At 43.5% G+C, this 19022-nt stretch overlaps 2 pseudogenes; both read left to right on the top strand.

Moving 5' to 3' along the window:
- Positions 1-834: 834 nt before the first annotated feature.
- Positions 835-5963, top strand: LOC128124311 (uncharacterized; annotated as a pseudogene).
- A 65-nt stretch (positions 5964-6028) lies between these two features.
- LOC128124310 (vomeronasal type-2 receptor 116-like) overlaps positions 6029-19022 on the top strand; it is a 31159-nt pseudogene continuing 18165 nt past the window's right edge.

The following is a 19022-nucleotide window of genomic DNA, read 5'->3' as shown; positions in this document are numbered from 1 at the left end:
AACTGTGACTGGGATAGTTGCAAGTGTTCCAGGAAGGACCATTGTGACCTTTGTGTAAACTCCACTCCCACCCAGATACCCCCCTTGAGGTTTCAGGAAGAATGTACATGTGGTCATGACTGTACACATTCTGTGATCAGACCATAATCTTGTGAAACGAAATTGTATGGGAATTGTAATCTTATGGCTTTTGTGGGTTTTTCCTTTAAAAACCCCCATATGGCTGCAGTAAGATGCGACTCTTGCTCTCAGGACAAGAGTTTGCCCATCTGTACAGTTGCTTCTTCAATAAACACCTCTTGCTGTTGCATCAACTGGACTGGAGTCTGGGTTCTTGGGGCACCCCCTCAAGAAGGTAGTACTCTGGGTCTGGGGTCTATCATTTGGAGGTCCCACTGAGATTTTTTGGGTGCCCCTGGACCCCCACTCTGCCAGTTGGAGGTAAAAATCACCTCAATCTATGTTTTATGTTATTGTGTCCTTGTCCTTTGTCTGGTTGATTTGGCATCTGTACTCTGTGCCTGTGCATGAGGTGAGCGCAGGACCTGTATCTGGGACCTGTGTGGGGAGCAGACATGCTCAGATGTCCCTGGGTCCACCTCTGGAGGTTTCCTCCAGAGTGGTCTGGAGGAAGGAGGTAGACATAGTGTCTCTCCTTCCGGGGGGCGGGGGGGGGGGGCGAGGATGCAGGCTGTTCGTGGCCACTCCCATCTGAATCTGTGCTTTTGGTTCTGTGGCTGAATCAACCACCGTGCAGACTGTGTCTGTCTTTGTCCTCTTTGTTTTTGTTTTTGTTTTTGAGTCTCTCTTTTGCCTCTACCTCTCTCTCTCCATATGGGGCAACAACTAACAACTCCTCTAAGTCTGACTTTAGATAACTGGAGAGATGTCCTCACCTGGGCTCACAATGCCTCTCTGGGTGTCAAGAAAAAGAAATGGATCACCTTCTGCTCCTCAGAATGGCAGACCTTTGGGTTTGGCTGGCCGGGGGATGGGACTTTTAACGTTGATATTATTTCACAGATGAAGGCTCGAATCTTTGACCAAGGACCACACGGGCACCCAGATTAAGTGCCTTACATTTCAGTCTGGGAGAGTTTCGCCAGAGACCCACCTGCCTGGGTGAAGTTGTTTTTCACTGCTTCGCCTGCCCCAGCAAGGCTGGGACCCAGACCCCCACCTGTCCCTTCTCAAACTCCCCTTATACCCTTATCCCAAGCTCCCCAAGCTCCCCTTGTTCCACCAGCCCCGGCTGCCCCTCAACCATTTCCAAACTCTCCTACTTCCTCCTTTTACCCCCTTAATGAAATCCAGCATAAAGAATCTAAAGAAAAGAAACCCCTGATCCTTCCAGAGGACCAGGGAGATCTACTCATGATGGAATCACCCTCCCTTATGCCAGTCCACTGGCACAGGGAAGGAGAACTCAAAATGGCTCTGGAGGAGAACTCTCCCAGCCCCTCCCCTCCCCCAAGCAGCCATCTCCACTCCCGCCATGATAGGGCTGGGGAGGGAGGAGACACTGGGATGTCACAGGTTTTTCCCCTTGGCTCAGTGGGCGGCCAAACGCAATACTGGCCATTCTCTGCTTCGGAACTCTATAACTGGAAAACTCATAATCTGTCCTCCTCCCAAAACCCCCAAGCATTAACCAGGCTAATAGAGTCCATTCTCCTCACCCATGTCCCCACATGGGAGGATTGTAACCAATTAATTACAGGCCCTCCTCACAACTGAAGAGAGACAGCATGTTATCTTGGAGGCTCGTAAGAATGTGCCGGGGGACGATGGCAGGCCCACTCAACTGCCAAATGAAGTTGAGAAAGCCTTCCCCTTGACCCGCCCCGACTGGGACTTCAACACCCCTCAAGGTAGGGAACGACTCTATCTTTATCGCCAGATTCTCCTGACAGGTCTCAAAGGGGCAGATAGATGCCCCACCAATTTGGCAAAGGTACGTGCTATAGTTCAAGGGTCAGAGGAAACTCCGGCAGGATTTCTAGAAAGATTAATGGAAGGATACCACATGTATACTCCCTTTGACCCCCAGGCGCCCAACAGGCAGGCTGAGGTCAAAATGTCCTTCATTGGACAATTGGTCCCCGACATCCGTACTAAGCTGCAGTGGCTGGAAGGGCTCCAGGGGTATACTTTGCCAGACCTAGTAAGAGAAGCTGAAAAGATTTTTAGCAAAAGAGAAATGCTGGAAGAAAAAGAGGAAAGATTACGCAGAGAACAGGAACAGAGAGAGGACTTAAGAGATAAAAAGAGAAATAAAGAATTATCTAGATCCTGTAGTCTCAGGAACAGAGCAGAATAAGCCTAGACAGACTAAAACCTGGGAAACAGGAGGAGGTCGCTGCTGGAACAGTATCAATGTGCTTATTGCAAAGAAAAGGGACACTGGGCCAAAGATTGTCCAGTCCGTATCCAGAAGACAAAAACGTGTAAGCCTGTCCCGGTACTGTCCTTGGAAAAAGATTAGGTGAGTCAGGGCCAGGAGCCTCTCCCTGAGCCCAGGGTAACTCTTAAAGGGGAAGTCCAACCGGTGACATTTCTGGTTGACACAGGGGCCCAACATTCGGTCCTCACCCAGACCAAGGGGCCTCTGAGCTCCAAAACATCATGGGTCCAGGGGGCCACGGGAGGAGGACTATATAAATGGACTTCAGAAAGAGAGGTCCAATTATCCACGGGGAAAGTCACTCATTCATTCTTGCTGGTACCAACAGTCCATACCCATTACTGGGAAGAGATCTCCTCTCCAAGGTAGGAGCCCAAATTCACTTGCAAGAAAAGGGAGTCTCTGTTATAAAGCCTCTCCAGGTACTGACCCTGAGACTGGAGGATGAACACCAGCTACACAAAACTCCTCCAAAACCTCTCCGAATAGACCCCAAATGGCTCACCAACTACCCCTTGGCATGGGCAGAAATAGCAGGCATGGGACTGGCCACCCAGCAGCAACCGCTGGTGATAACTTTAAAGCCTACCACCACCCCCATGTCTATCCGTCAATATCCCATGGCCAAGGAGGTTTAAGAGGGTATAAGACCTCATATCCAGAGACTCTTACAATTGGGCATTTTGAAGCCCTGCCAATCGGCATGGAACACCCCCTTGCTGCCAGTCAAGAAACCTGGCACAAATGACTATAGGCCGGTCCAGGACCTGAGAGGGGTAAACAAAAAGACTGAGGACATTCATCCCACTGTACCTAACCCTTACATTTTGCTCAGCACCCTGCCTCCAGGACAATCTGGTACACCGTACTTGATTTAAAAGATGCCTTTTTCTGTTTGAGATTGAGCCCTCAGAGCCAGACCCTTTTTGCCTTTGAATGGAAAGATCCAGAGTCTGGATAATCGGGGCAGGGATTCAAAAATTCCCCCACCTTGTTCGATGAGGCCCTGCATCAAGACCTGGCAGACTTTCGAGTTAACCATCCAGATCTGACCCTCCTCCAACATCGCAGCTGAGATGGAACAAGGATGCCTCCAAGGTACCAGGGCCCTGTTGAAAAGACTGGGGGAGCTGGGATATCGGGCCTCAGCCAAAACGGCCCAAATCTGCCAGTGAGAAGTGACTTACTTGGGGTATCTTCTACAAGAGGGCCAGAGATGGCTAACTGAGGGACATAAACAGGCCGTGGCTCTCATACCCCCACCCTCTAGCGCTAAGAAGCTGAGAGAGTTTCTAGAGAGTGCAGGCTTCTGCTGCCTCTGGATACTGAGGTTCACAGAAATGGCAGCCCCACTATACCCCCTCACAAAGTCCAATGCTCCCTACACCTGGGGCGAGAAAGAACAGCAAGCCTTTGACAACATCAAGAAGGCTTTATTGTCAGCCCCCGCACTGGGCCTCCTGGACATGAAAAAGCCATTCACCCTGTATGTGGATGAATGAAAAGGGATACCAAAGGGAGTCCTAACCCAACAACTGGGCCCCTGGAAAAGACTGGTAGCCTACTTTTCCAAGAAATTGGATAATATAGTGTCAGGATGGCCTCCTTGTCTCTGCATGAGAGCCTCAGTGGCAATCCTGGTCAAGGACTCTGATAAGATCACACTGGGACAACCTCTCACAATAATGGCCCCACATGCTATAGAGACAGTGATCCGACAGCCCTCTGACCTGTGGCTCTCAAATGCAAGAGTCACCCACTATCAGGCTATGCTGCTGAACCCTGAGCGAATCCATTTTGGGACCGTCAATTCCCTCAACCCAGCTACTCTGCTCCCTGAGAGAGGAGCAGAAACTGCAGTGGAGCACAACTGTCACCTAGTGTTGGCTGAAACTCACGACACTCAAGAAGATCTGAACGATCATCCACTTCTGAATGTAGACATCAGCTGGTTCACTGATGGGAGCAGCTTTCTACATCAGGGAGAACAGAGGGCAGGTGCAGCAGTGGTGGATGGCACCAATGTGATCTGGGCAAGGGCCCTAACTCCTGGGACCTCGACCCAGCAGGCTGAACTAGTGGCCCTTACACAGGCCCTGAAGACAGCTAGAGGTAAGGCAGTTAATATTTATACCGACAGCCAGTATGCGTTTGCCACTGCACACATTCATGGGGAGATATATCGCAGGAGAAGATTGCTGACCTCTGCAGGGAAGGACATTAAAAACAAGCAAGAGATCCTGGATCTCTTAGAAGCCCTTTACCTGCCCAAGAGACTGAGCATTATACACTGCCCAGGATACCAAAAAGGAGATGACCAGGTACTGGGGGAAATAGAATGGCCAATGAAACAGCCAAGGCCACCACTCTAGGTGAACAGATACTCACCCTAAAAGAGCCTATAGAACAGCCTCAAACCCCAAGATATAAATATTCAGATAGAGATCTGGATGTTATTTAGCAGATAGGGGCACAATATGATGAACAAGAAGGAGCTTGGAGACTTCAGGACAAAACAGTCCTACCCCAAAAGATGGCTAGAATGCTAGTGACTGACCTCCACTGCCTGACCCACCTAGGACACAAAAAGCTCAGAGAGCTACTACAGAGAGAAGAACATTTCTATTTCATACCTAACCTAAACTCCCTGATCAAGCAGATTACGGGGTCCTGTGTTCCTTGTGCCAAGGTAAATGCCAGCCATCAGGTACTGTCAGAAGGGGCCAGAGTTCAAGGATCCTGCCCAGGAACAAACTGGGAGATAGACCTCACTGAGATCTGCCCAGGACGATATGGAGCTAAATATCTCTTAGTCTGTATAGACACGTTGTTAACGTGGATAGAAGCTTTCCCTATGAAGAAAGAAGAGGCACAAGTGGTGGTCAAAAAGATCTTGGAAGAGATTTTTCCCCGTTTTGGCCTGCCCAAGGTAATAGGGTCGGATAATGGCCCTGCTTTCATTTCCCAGGTAAGTCAGTTGTTGGTCAGAATTTTGGGGCTGAGTTGGAAATTACATTGTGCCTATAGACCCCAAATTTCAGGACAGGTAGAACGTACCAATAGAACCCTCAAAGAGACCCTCACTAAATTAACGATGGAGTCTGGCACTTGAGACTGGGTCGAACTCCTCCCCATGGCCTTGTTCTGGGTTTGGAACACCCTTGCTTTCTTTGGATTAACCCCCTATGAAATCCTCTATGGGGGCCCTCCCCCAATAGCAGACCTGTTGGAACCTGACATAGATTCCTTTGCTACATCCCTCAGTCTCCAGGCGTGACTGAAGGCCCTCCAACTCATCCAGAACCAAGTCTGGAAACCGCTGGCAGCTGTGTACCAGTCCAAACCACCTAGTGTGCCTCATCCCTTCCAGATTGGAGACTCTGTCTATGTCCGAAGACATCAGACTAAGACTCTGGAACCTCGCTGGAAGGGACCTTACACCGTGTTGCTGGACACCCTGACAGCTGTTAAGATCGACAGAATTGCTGCTTGGATCCACACCTCTCATGTCAAGTCGGCACCTGCTGAGGCCAACGAGGACCCTACGACCCTGAGATAGAAGCTTCAGCGAACTCAATATCCTCTAAAGCTCGAAATCATGCATGTCTGACACTGGACTTCATAATGGGGATGACTGGGACACTGTCTATGAATAACCTCCATACACCAGGAACAACTACCTGGACCCTAACTGTTGCAGACACTGATGTTGTTCTGGATACTAAATCTTTCATCGGCCCATACAGAGTTGGATGCCCAAACAAGATGGAAGCAGACCTCAAAAAGATCCTCGAAACTCTAGGTAAAAAGATTCATGATGTGGCCTGGTTTGATGACTGGTATGTTTGTCCTGGGAACAAAAACACCCACCGCTTGGGATGTAACACCCCACAGCAATTCTACTGTGATAATTGGGGTTGCAAGACATTGTCTTTTGGTGGAATGGCAGGAAGATGGGACACAAAGCAAGGTAATGACCCCCTTTCAGCTGTATGGAAAGATTGTGGGCATGTTTGCTATCCAGACCAAGGTAGCCACAATCTCCGACTGAAATTTAATTGCAAAGACCCCTCCAAAGTACCAGGAATCTGGGGGTTATGACATTATAGCCTTATGGGATATGATTGGGGGGCCCTCATCACTCTTTCCCATCTATTTGTGCCCTCAATCCCTCCACAAGTCTTGGGGCCAAACAAGGTATTGGCAAAACAAGAGACATCCCACAGACCCATGGACCCAACCCCTAGATCTACCCTGAGCCAGGGCACCACTCTGACTCAGGTAGTTACCAACACTATAAAATCCAATGCCTGGCACCACAGGGCACCGAGAAAAGAATGCTCAACCTGATAGAGGGAGCTTTTGAGATCATCAACCAAACCAAGCCTAGCCTAGCAGACCCCTGCTGGCTATGCCTAGGGGCAGCACCCCCTTATTATGAAGGAATTGCCACTATTGAAAATTACATGATCGGTGAGGCTTCCACTTGTCGCTGGAACGCAATCTCTAAACTAACTCTAACTGAAGTTAACGGGGCAGGCCTTTGCATTGGGCAAACTACAGGACCACAAGCTAGCCCCTGTAATAAGACCATCTCAACCTCCAAAATACAGGGACCATACATCATCCCACCTGAAGACTCATGGTGGGCCTGCAACACCGGGCTGACTCCTTGTGTATCCATTGAAGTTCTTAGAAGGATAGAAACAGAGGAAGGCTTATGTGCGATGGTCCAGATCATCCCCAGGATATATTTCCACCCGGCAGGCACCCTTGAAAATTCCTATTCCAACCACCCCACTCGCTTCACACACGAACTTGTGACTCTAACTCTGGCAGTTCTACTAGGGCTTGGAGTCGCTGTAGGGATTGGGACTGGGACAGCAGCCTTGATTCAGAAAAATCAGCATTATTCAACCCTCCAGGCTGTAGGCGATGAGGACCTCCAAGCATTGGAACAATCACTTTCAAAGTTAGCATAGTCCCTCACCTCCCTGTCAGAAGTAGTACTCCAGAAGAGAAGAGGGTAGGATCTACTATTCCTAAAAGAAAGTGGCCTCTGCGTCACCTTAGGAGAAGAATGCTGTTTTTATGTAGACAACTCAGGGGTGGTCAGGGACTCCATGGAAAAGCTGTGAACTAGATTGGATAAAAGATAGAAAGATCGGGAAGCCCGACAAGGCTGGTTTGAAGGATGGTTTAATAGGTCCCCATGGATGATGACCCTGGTTTCTGCAATTATGGGACCCCTGCTTATTTTACTCCTGCTTTTAACCTTTGGCCCATGCATTTAAAAAATGTTGCTGCAGTTTATACGGGAGAGATTATCTATTGTATTAGGCCTTGTTTTAACTCAACAATACCAAGCTTTAATTGTTACTGAATAAATTTTCAGATTAAAATTTGCCAAAAAGAAAATGGGGGAATAAAAGACCCTAACCCTTCAGGCTTACACCCCTCCCCAAGCCCCAGGAAATAAGGAACTAAAAAGAAAACTAGTTCCAAGGGCAACCTGACTCAGCCATTACTCAATCACCCCTGCAACAATGTAACAATGTAAAAAGATTTCTGTTAAGAGATGTAAAAGCAAATAATAATGGCTTAATAAAGAAAAAATTATGTATTTTTCTTTTATTATACAATATATAGTATTAATTAGATAAAATAAAAAATAATCATATAAAATTTTCTCTTATACTTTATTTTACATTTTATATATATAGATATTTATAGATATGAGGAATATATATATATATAGTAGTGATAAAGTATCTCTTAGTGATACTCTGTTATAGTATAGATAGGGCCTTATTCAGGTATCATCAAAGAAGCTTCATCCTGCTGCAGACTGGAATAAACATCTATATGACCCCCTTATGTTATGCAAAGAATGAGAGACATTGTAACACTCAGCCCTAAATGGGTTGTCTGCCTCAAATTCTGCCCCTCAGAGCTCAGGTAACCACACGTATAAGGAGGAGGAAACAGTGTGAGACCCTATGGGGATTGAGGAGAAAAAAAATTAATCTCTAAACAAACATGATGAAAGCTCATATGAACTCACTGTTACTAAACCAGCAAACACAGGGCTTGCACAGGTCGGCTCCAGGTCTCCTTGCTTGTGTTTTAGCTTACAGTGCAGTGTTTTTATTAGATTTCTAAGTTTGAAAACTAGTGGATCTCTGATTTTTGTGTCATCTCTGGGGCACTTTTCCTTTTTTTAGTTTGTCTTCTTCAACTTTGACGTGACAGTTTTGTTTAACCTCATTATACTTCATATTGTTTTATGTAAATGGATGGATGAAGAATGAATGAATGAATGAATGAATGAGTGACTGAATTAATGAATGAATGAAAACCTTTCCAGTAACATAAAAATTAGATTTTGAACTCTTTTTTTTAATTTTTATTTTTATTTTGCAATACAATTCAGTTCTACATATCAGTCACGGATTCCCTTGTTCTCCCCCCTCCGGCCACCCTCACATTCCCCCCAGCCCACCCCCCATTCCCACCTCCTCCAGGGCAAAGCCTCCCCCGCGGACTGAGATCAACTCTTTTTTTATCCTACTGTGATAGGAAAATGCAATTTTCTTCTATGGAGTGATAGTATGTATATCAACAACCGTAGGGTAGGCCTCACATTCAGGAGTTGTTGGTCAATATTATGGACTCCACAGTTCTCTTTTTTTCCTTTTTCTTTTTTGGTTTTTCGAGACAGGGTTTCTCTGTGGTAGCTTTGCGCCTTTCCTGGAACTCACTTGGTAGCCCAGGCTGACCTCAGACTCAAAGAGATCCGCCTGCCTCGGCCTCCCGAGTGCTAGGATTAAAGGTGTGCGCCACCGCCGCCCTGCCATGGACTCCACAGTTCTTTGTGATGGTGATTTTTATTTGGTTATAGTTTGGTGGGGCTTTACTCTTTATTAGTGTTTTATTTTCTTCTCTTGGTGGGATATTTTATTTGAGCTGAAATGTGGTAATATTTTTTGTATGTTAATAAATAAAGTTTGCCTGGAGATCAGAGGAAATAACAAGTCATTAACACAAGTCAGGCAGGGATAGCATACACCCTTACTCTGATAACGTGGCAGACAGGGTCTCTCTGTGTTCGAGGACACACTAGTTGTAGGGAAAAGCAGCTGGTTAAAGAAACCCACCCTAACCCTGAAGCCCAGAATTAGGGAAAGATGGCTCAAAAAAGGCCAGTGAAAGAAACACAATTTGGCTCAGATCAGAATCATCTCTGCCCCTGGCCAACTGACTTGTGAAACCAACCAATCACAGAGTAGGATAGTAGAATCCTGGCCCCAGGGCCCAGGACCAGGGAAAGAAAAACAGCCTGCATTTGGGACCTGAGCCAGAGAAATGAACATTTTATCCCCAAACCCAGAACCAAGGAAATGTGCCCTGATGCTGAAACTAGTGACAAAATAAAACTCTTGGACCCTAGAATCAGAGTCAGTGAAAGAAATGTGTCCTGGCCTTAGAGATAGTGTCAGAAAACCAAGAAAGGACAGTGAAAGAAATATAATTTGGCCCTGAAATCAGGGCCATCTCTCTCCCTAGCCCACAAAACTGCCCATTCCCTGGGCCGAAAAAAACTAACCAATCATGGGTTGACCCCGCCCCCAGGACATCCTATATAAACCACCCTGCCTGGTCAGTTGTGAGCTGTTCTCTCTATCCTGGTAGAGGTAGCTACTATCCTGGACTTCCTTCCCAAATAAATGTCTTTCTCAAAAGATTTTTGCGTAATAAGACCTTCATCCACTGGTACACAAAAGAACCTTTCTGTGATGTCCCATAGTGGATTGAGCAAGGGGGAGCTGAACAGAAGATCAGTACTGAGACATCCCTCAGTGGACAGGGCAAGAGAGAGCTGAAAAGTAATACTTTTCTCCTGAGATGGAGGAGATAGCTACATTTTTGCAATTTCTTAGGCCTGAGAAGCAGAGCTCTGCTAGGAAGCTCTTAAGTGGGGGCTGAGCAAAGCTCAGCTGTAGTGGCTCTTTAGAAGAGGAGCAGGATTGCTATATCCTGCTGGGAAACCATCCCCCATCACACCAGGTATAGTCTGACCTTCCCAAACAATCAGAGTACCTTGACTTTCCTGAATAGTCAGGATACCCTTCTTTGCTGAAGCAGTTACAGGCCTGACTTTCCTGAGAAATCAGAAAAACTTCCCTCCAGAGCTAAATTGTCTCCTAGCAGTTCCAGCTGTCAAAGCTGTGCTAAACTGCTCTGCCACACCTGCGATGGTGTCGCCCCTGTAACAAATGCCGATCTGGTGGTCTCACGAGGAAGGGGGGCACGTGTCTCTCAAGGCTAGGCCCCCCGGTGGTCCCCTGGCAATCAACCCGAGCAATGGCTCCTGGATACATTGTTCCCTAAAGACCAGCCTTCCGTGGATGGTTGGCAAGACTCCTGCTTCTTTCTTCTTTCCTGACAATAACAACCTCTCTGTGCCTGGACTCCCGTAGACACTCCCTTGACATACCTGATAGCTCCTCAACTGTTAAACCGGCACTGCCCCCCGTGATTCAAGCCCTTGGGCAGATAGCACAAAAAAACCCTACTTCAATGGGGTACTCATGGATGGATTAGAACAGAAAGAGCTAATGATTCAGGTTCCCACAGATTCTAAGGAAGAAAATGTAAAAGTAAAAAGATTGTTAGGTAACCCTCACTCAGCTCATGCAAACTCACAAGAAAGAGAACTTAGGAAACTGGCAACTCCCACAAGAATGGTTGGAAAGTACATTCAATACCATATTTATGGGAAATGGTGAGCACCCCCTCGTTGGAATCCCAGAAGTAGAAACTACTTAGATCCACCCCCTTTTACAGGGGCTTATGACTATGAAGGGAATCGGTTGGGTAAATCATGGGGGGAAAAGTATGTTGTGGAATCAGTTGCCTTTTATGGAAAGGCTGGTTAGAAGCAGAAAGGTACGGTGTACATATGATAGGCAGACAAGTTCAGCTATATTGAGAGGTATAGCACCTGTGCTAAAGAGGTGGACTAAGGCTCTTGGCGAGGACTTTGTAACTGTCTTTAATAAATTACTAGAAATGGATTACTAGTTATTGAGAGTGTAATCTGGCTCTTAGGGTTCAGGCCACAGCATGTCTCTGTCTGAAAGTATTAATCATTCTGAAAACCACATTGTGTGACCACAAAAGATTGCATCTATTGTTTTCCTTTTGCCCCTGGACTTAGTTCCTCATTAAGATTGTACAAAATCTCAGCCTGATGTTCAGTAAAATTGCAGCAGTTTCACAGCATACTCTGGTGTCTGTGTCTGTCTGTCATCGCCGAATCCCAATTATCCTGAGCACCTTCACCCCGTTCTCCCTCGGTCTGGTGGCCCTACTGAGACCCAGTCTGCGGCACTGCTCCAGGTGTCTGGGACACCTTCAGGGCAGAGCTGTTGTTCTGAGCAGCTCGAGGTGTCTGGGATACATTGCAGTTCAGCCATCAGAGCTGTCCTAAGAAGCTCAAGGTGTTGCCTGACTCCCATGTAGTAAGGACACCTTTCCCAAAGTTGCAAAAGTCATGTTTTGGTGCCCAAATCCAGGACCAAACCCAGAGTTGTTGTGACCAGTTTACTTAAAATAGAGAACAGTCAAGCATAGTGACACATGCCTTTATTCCCAATACCAACCATAGAGATGTGGAGATCTGTACAGACAGGCAGTGACAAGGAAGTAAGTAGCACATCTAAGAGCAAATGAGAGGGCAGAACAGCAAGGCAATAGAGGCATGGGTAGACAGGAAGTAGCTCACATTTGGAAGTTTCAGAGATGGTGGGGTAATGTAGCTGGTGGTTATCACAATTTTCCTGATGTCTAAGGCTTTCTCACCTATATTTGGCTCTGTGTTTTATATTTTTAAAGACTGTTTAGAAATTTTTCTACAATTGGTGTCAAGAATTCATTAAATAACCATTGGTGGCCTAAAAGGCAATGGGTTATAAACCCCTGGCTTGGTTGGAGCTTACAAGCCCTCAGGCTTGGCCAGAGCTACAAGCAATCCAGGTTACATACAGCCAGAGTTAAACTCAACTGTAGGTGCAAGCAGCCTTAGCTACAAGCAGGCACACAGCTTATGGAGATACAGAGCCCCTGGCTCAGGCCCTGCACAGTTCAGGCCAGAACACGTGACTGGACTTTCTTAAGCTTTTTTTTTCTCCTGGTGGCTAGTAGGCTCTGTCTCTCTGTCTCTGTCTCTCTCTCTCTATCTCTTTCCCTCTCTCTCTCTGGATTCACATTTTAGATTGCTACCACACTAGATTGCTGCTTTGAAATTTCCTTGGACTTCTACTGTTCTACACAGACTTGGTAAGTCAATTAAGATAACTTAAAGGGAGAAAATGGTTGAAGGAGAATTTTTTTCTGCATTAAAAAAGGGGAAATATTTTTACAATGGAAGCAATTGGTCTTTGTTTGATAATACATTAGGCAGTCTAAAAATGGAACAATTGAATGAGAGGATAATTAATGTTGATTGGATGTAGTAACATCAATTATGAATATTATTTGTTTAATTATCCTTATTTTAGTATTAAAAAGGTTGGTCAATATAAGTGCCAAGATAAAACCTTTACAAAAACCTGTTAAAATAAATTATAGAGAAATTCAGACCCAGACAAATGAAATTGAAGGTGAAATTATTTCAGGATTGAATTATATGGATACAGAGAGACAGCCTGTTTTCAAACAACCAAACTTAATTTATCTGATAGCCTTACAGGAACTACCTGCTCAAGGCCATGTACTTGCTAATTGGACACCAGTCAAAATATTAGATTTAAGGAGGTTTAAGGAAGCCACAGGTATCATGTGGCATGCATTCTCTATTTGTAAAGCAAATATTAAACTTGTGGTCAACTTGTAATAGACTTATTCCTCAGGAATGGAAAGGTTTGCTAACATCTGTCCTGGAGTCTGGACTACAATTACAGTCACAAACATGACTTAAGTATGAGACTAAGAAAATAGAACACCAATGGAGAACTAGAGGTGTGGAAATTTCCCAGCATCAGCTTCTTGGAGAAGGTGAATACTCTGATATAAAAGGCAATGTTTATATGATAACAAAAACTTAATTCTATGTCCCATGGCAGCCATGAATGCATGGAACAGAAATGAGGAAGTAGGATAAAAGATTGAATCATTCACAGAAGTTATACAGGGACCCAGAGAAAACCTTCATGGATTTCTTACAAAGGCTGTCTTCAGCAGTAAATGGAATGATACCAAGTTCAGAAGCTAGACAGGTAACAATTGAATCTTTGGTTTTTGAGAATGTGAATGCAGCATGTAAAAGACTAATCTTGCCATTAAAGGCAAGATCAACACCCTTGGAGGATTGGATCAGGGACACAATTAATATTGAATCTCATGTCCATGATAATATGTGTGTAGGAGAGTTAATTTCAAAAGCTTTGAGTTAAAATGTCAGATGTTTTGGTTATGGTAAACAAGGCCATTTGAAAAGGGAGTATAAACAGGGCATTCCTAGAAAGGATGCTTATTCAAGGAACAATGGCAGCACAATGCCCCTCCCTTCTGGATTATGCAGAAGGTGTGGTGAAGGTAAACATTAGACCAACTAATGTAGATATAAATAACAAGCCATTAACACAATTCAGGCAGGGGTAGCACACAACTTTAATCTGAACACTTGGCAGGCAGTGTCTCTGTGTGTTCAAAGACACACTAGGGAACAGCCAAACATGGTGACACATGCCTTTAATCCAAATAGCAACCAGAGAGGTTTGGAGGTCTGTACAGACAGGAAGTGACAAGGAAGTGAAGTAGCTCAGCTAAGAATCAATGAGAGGGCAGAATAGTAAGGTAATAAAGGCGTTGGTAGACAGGAAGTAGCTCAATTTTGGAAGTTGCAGAGCTGATGAGGTAAGGTAGCTGGTCGCTATTCCTACTTTCCTGAAATCTAAGGCTTTCACCCATATATTTGGCCCTGTGATGTTTATTTTATAAGACTACTTAGCAATTTGTCTACATCTTGGCTTTTGGGTGTTTTCTTTTACTGAGATTGAACACGATTTTGGAGGATAGGGAGAAAGAGAAAATCTACAAGGATTTCTGAGAGGTGAAGAATATGAATGAAATACATTTGAATTTAAAATATTTTTACATTACAAAAATATACCAATGAATTAAAATAACATGCAAAAATTTCACTATGCTCAATATTACCCTTTCTTCTTTCATCTCTCTGTCTGTCTTTCTCTCTCTCTGTGTTTCCTTCTGTGTGTGTCTCTCTCTCCATTCATTTGCATTACATCCATCAAAACATATTGGTGACAAGTACTTGTTTGACACTGCAATGCTGTCTGAGTTCTCAGACTATAAACATATTAAGTAAATTCACATCTGTAATGTTTATATCTGAAGTTCAAGCAATTCATTTTTGCAACAGAATTTTACAAATACATCAGTGCTTGGATCCAAAGAAAGAAAAATATGTCCAGCAAAAAAATAACTGTTAGGTATTTGGTTTATCTACTTCTGTCTTCATGAGAGTTTGTGGGGTATGAAACTTATAAAAACACACAGTACTATTTATTTCTTTGTTTTAGAGAGATTTTAGACCATCGTATGAAAGAACAAATAGTAGTATGTCTGGTGAGTAGGCTAATAAAAAATTAAAATATCCACTGCTTACACAGTTGAGAATGAGGGTACAGAAAATGCACTGTATTAGTATGGATTTTTTTAAAGTAAGGCAGCATAGAGAATGAGTACATATATGTGTATATTTACGGGATTTATGAGATAGGTTTCCATGTTGTGTTCCAGGCTGGTAAGCAATGGAAATAGATATCTCACACTGGAGAGGCTGAAAATCCAGAAGTTCAATTCAAGAGACTATATGTCTCAGCTGTCCAAATCTGGTGTTGATAGTCTGGAAGATTCCTGGAGAGATGCTTGTAGCTGGAATCTTAGAGAGTCTTATTAATAAAACAAACCCAGAGCCAAGAATTGGGGTGAAGCTGGAAGATCAGAGAGACAGAACAAGCCACAGCTAACCTCACCTGGCCAACTTCTCAGCTGGTCTTGTTTCCTCAGACTGGAAGTCTCTGTGTCATCATATCCAAATGGCTCTTAGCTGAACTGTGCTGCTAGAAGCCTGAAAGCTTAACCAGCCAAATGCTTAACCAGGCCAAATGCTTCTAGTTACTGGTCCTCACGCCTTGTATAAATTTCTGCCTTCTACCACCACTCCCTGGGATTAAAGGCTCACTTTCTGGGTTTAAAGGCGTGAGTCACAATGCTTGACTGTATCCTTTAACAGATGGATTTCTGCCTCTGGAATGCTAGGATTAAAGGCATGTGCTACCACTGCCTATCCTCTATGTTTAATATTGTGGCTATTCTGTCTCTGATCCTAGATAAGTTTATTAGCCTGCACAATATTTTGGGGAACATATTTCCACCATAGATGCTGATTGTCATTTTGTCTTGAAATTATAAAGATTCTGGATCTAATATCAGTGAACTAATTCCAGAGCAGCAGTAAAGATTGACTTGGTAGATGAGTGAGGACATATCTCTGAAAATTGTATTTTTTTGTCCTATACAATTTGTGTGGTCTGTTACCAGAAAATGATGCCCATGTCTATGGTAGGTCTTTCTGCTTCCAGTAATCTCGTTAAGAAAATATGTTGCAGGCTTCCCTAATAGCTTGTTAGATTATTCCTGACACAATACAGTTGTAAACAGAGGTTAGCCAATCAAAATCCATCCAACATCAACATGACACACAATAAAATCTCTTTCTGTCATGTTTAATTTCTTATAAAAACAATAACCTGGTCACATGTTCCAAATAATATGATACAACAATCTTAAATGCAATGTCAAATTGATTATATATTTAAAAGTAGATGGTGATGTCCTTTGAGGAATACTTAGTCTTTTGTTCCCATAACTTTAGTAACCATGAATATATCAATCACTGTCTTCACCCATAAGAAATGTTGAATTAAATCATAAATACTGATATGTATGCTTGTTTACACACAAAAAGTTGTTCTTAACCAAAAAAATCCTTATTTCCACAGCTGTTCATGTGATCTTAGCCTGTATTACTGAACTTATACTACTACCTCTCATTATTTATTTCCCTATACAATAGCCAAGCACCTTTGAAAGTCTTGATAATTTCCCTCAATGTGTGATCTCTAACTTCATTCTGAAAATCATGGGCTCTGTATCATCCTACATGGATTAGTTCTAGTTTCAGTTTTCCACTGGCATTAATCACAGGACATAGTAATACAGACCATAGTCCCAAAGGTTCTGCTGTAATCCAGACATAATCTTCTACTCCTTCATTGTAGAAAAACGACCAAGTTTTTCCTCAGTAGTGTGCACTAATCACATCTCCTAGCTCTGTTAATTCTTTAGTAACACATTCACATCAGAGCATTGAAAGCTCAAGTTGTCCAGGGTGAAATATCAGGTTCTAATTCGAAGAAATACTTATTGTGTCTCCAGGTAGTAGTCCTCCAGCTCCTGAAAGAACATTTCTAGGACAGAAAACCACAAAGTCACTGCAGCAGGAAGCATTTTTTTCCTGGGTAACATTGAGTGGAAACATTCCAATTTCCACACCAGAATTCCTTGACCCATAACTGATGGCTAAGAAAGACAGCATACAATACACTGCATCCTGATTCAAAGCATTTACCACCTTCTGAAAGGCACTGTAACAGCCCTTTGTGCAAACACCACATAAATGGTATCTTACCTGTGAAAAGCCATGTTACCATTACACCATGCTTGCTGATAAAGGATGGTGGAGGACATATTAAACTAGTGGTTTCCATGAATATGGGCCTAATGTTGTAATTCTCTTCCTGTGAAGAGAGTTCCTTTGTAAGAAATAATGCTCCATTAGTGTCTTAGTCCCTCCACTGAAAGATGTGTCTTCTTACTGGAGATGACTGGTTTAGTCTCCATATCCTGTATTGCTAAGAGACTTGACTAGGGTTACCCTCATCTATTCCTGGGAGTTTCCAGTGCTCTAGGTTTCTAGCTCATTGAAGAAATGCCCCCAGATTCCAATTATCTCTCCAACATGGGACTGACCTAAACCCTGTGCATATATGTAACAGTGGTATAGCTTAGTCTTCTTGTGTGAATCCTAACAGTGAGATGAGGGGCTGTGTCTGACTCTGTTACCTGGTTCCTCCTTCTGATTGCCTCTTCTAGCATTGATAGAAGAGGAAGTGTCCAGTCTTATGGAAACTTTATACACCATGGCTGACTGATATCTGTGGGAGGCCCACATGTATCTGGAGAGAAACAAGGAAGGAGAACTGGATGGGTATGTTGGGTGAATAGGGACAAGAGGAGGACCTGTGAAGAGGGGAGGGAGGAAAACCTGATTGGGACTTAAAAAAAAAACAAATAAACACACACACACACACACACACACACACACACACACACACACACACACACAAAGAAACAATGCTGCCTGGAATGCCATTATGGTGTGTAAGATACTCATTAAGGCACTCAATATTAGTTTTGGCATGTGCATTATGCTCTGGATAAGCAAATTCACAACAAGAAAAAGTATGTAGTCCATTAAGGTGAAAGCATTTTTCTTTCTTCTTTTTAACTTTTTCCTCTTATTAAATACAGATTCTTTTCTCATACAATATATCCTGATCAATTTTCCTTCCCTCTACACATACCACTCCCTCCCATTCTTCCATCATATGGAGATACACTTGATTTCTGTCTCTAATTTAAAGAGAATGAGCTTCTAAGAGGTAACAACAAAATATAAAATAAGATATAATATGCTAAAACAAAAACTAACATATCATAGGATCTAAGTGACAAAGTCCAAATAGTGTTGTGCATAATTAGCAATCCCTTAGAAGACATTCACATAGCATCTAGATATCCTGTTTGGTTAATTCCGTTACTCCTGCTTTCTATGTTCCTGAAGCACAAGTGATGGAGGGATTTACTAATTTCACTGCCAAATGGACTATTTGAGAATTTTCAGTTTGTCTTCTAATGCACATGACTGAAAAAGAAATGATCATGTTTATCAATCCTCAGACAATTTTCTGTGGGTTTTTATTCACTCCACTCTTCCATCCTTTCTTTAGGGAACTTATTCATGTGTTCGAGCATCCACTCATTTATACAACATAATACAAAAGACTTTCAATGTGTTAACTTATCCTGTGAACTAGGAAATAGAACGATGTTCATCACAACTTCATTTGGTTTATTAGGTGAAGGGTACATTTAGAGGCTATTAAATTATTATGCTTCATAGAGAAAAGAGAAGGATTTCCTATCATCCTCATGTTCTCAGAACAGGGTAAGTAGCTGGTAACCCCACTGCACTAGGTACAGGTATTTATCAGAACAACACATCTACCCAATTATTTACTGAGGATTAACTAGGACAGCAGAGGAGCAGTAGCCTAAAGCATAGAATCTAAACAGGAAACTTCATGTCTAAGTTAGTTGGTCAATTTGGAACTGAATAATTTAGTAAGATCATGAATTTTCTCAAAGTGAGAAATAAGCAGATTTTACTGGATGTGGACATTATATT

This window comes from Peromyscus californicus, unplaced genomic scaffold (genome assembly GCF_007827085.1).
Source record: "Peromyscus californicus insignis strain IS unplaced genomic scaffold, ASM782708v3 Scaffold_4__1_contigs__length_199733344, whole genome shotgun sequence".
Lineage (NCBI taxonomy): Eukaryota > Metazoa > Chordata > Mammalia > Rodentia > Cricetidae > Peromyscus > Peromyscus californicus.
The sequence above is the reverse complement of the archived record's forward strand: the minus strand, read 5'-3'. Positions and strand labels throughout refer to the sequence as shown.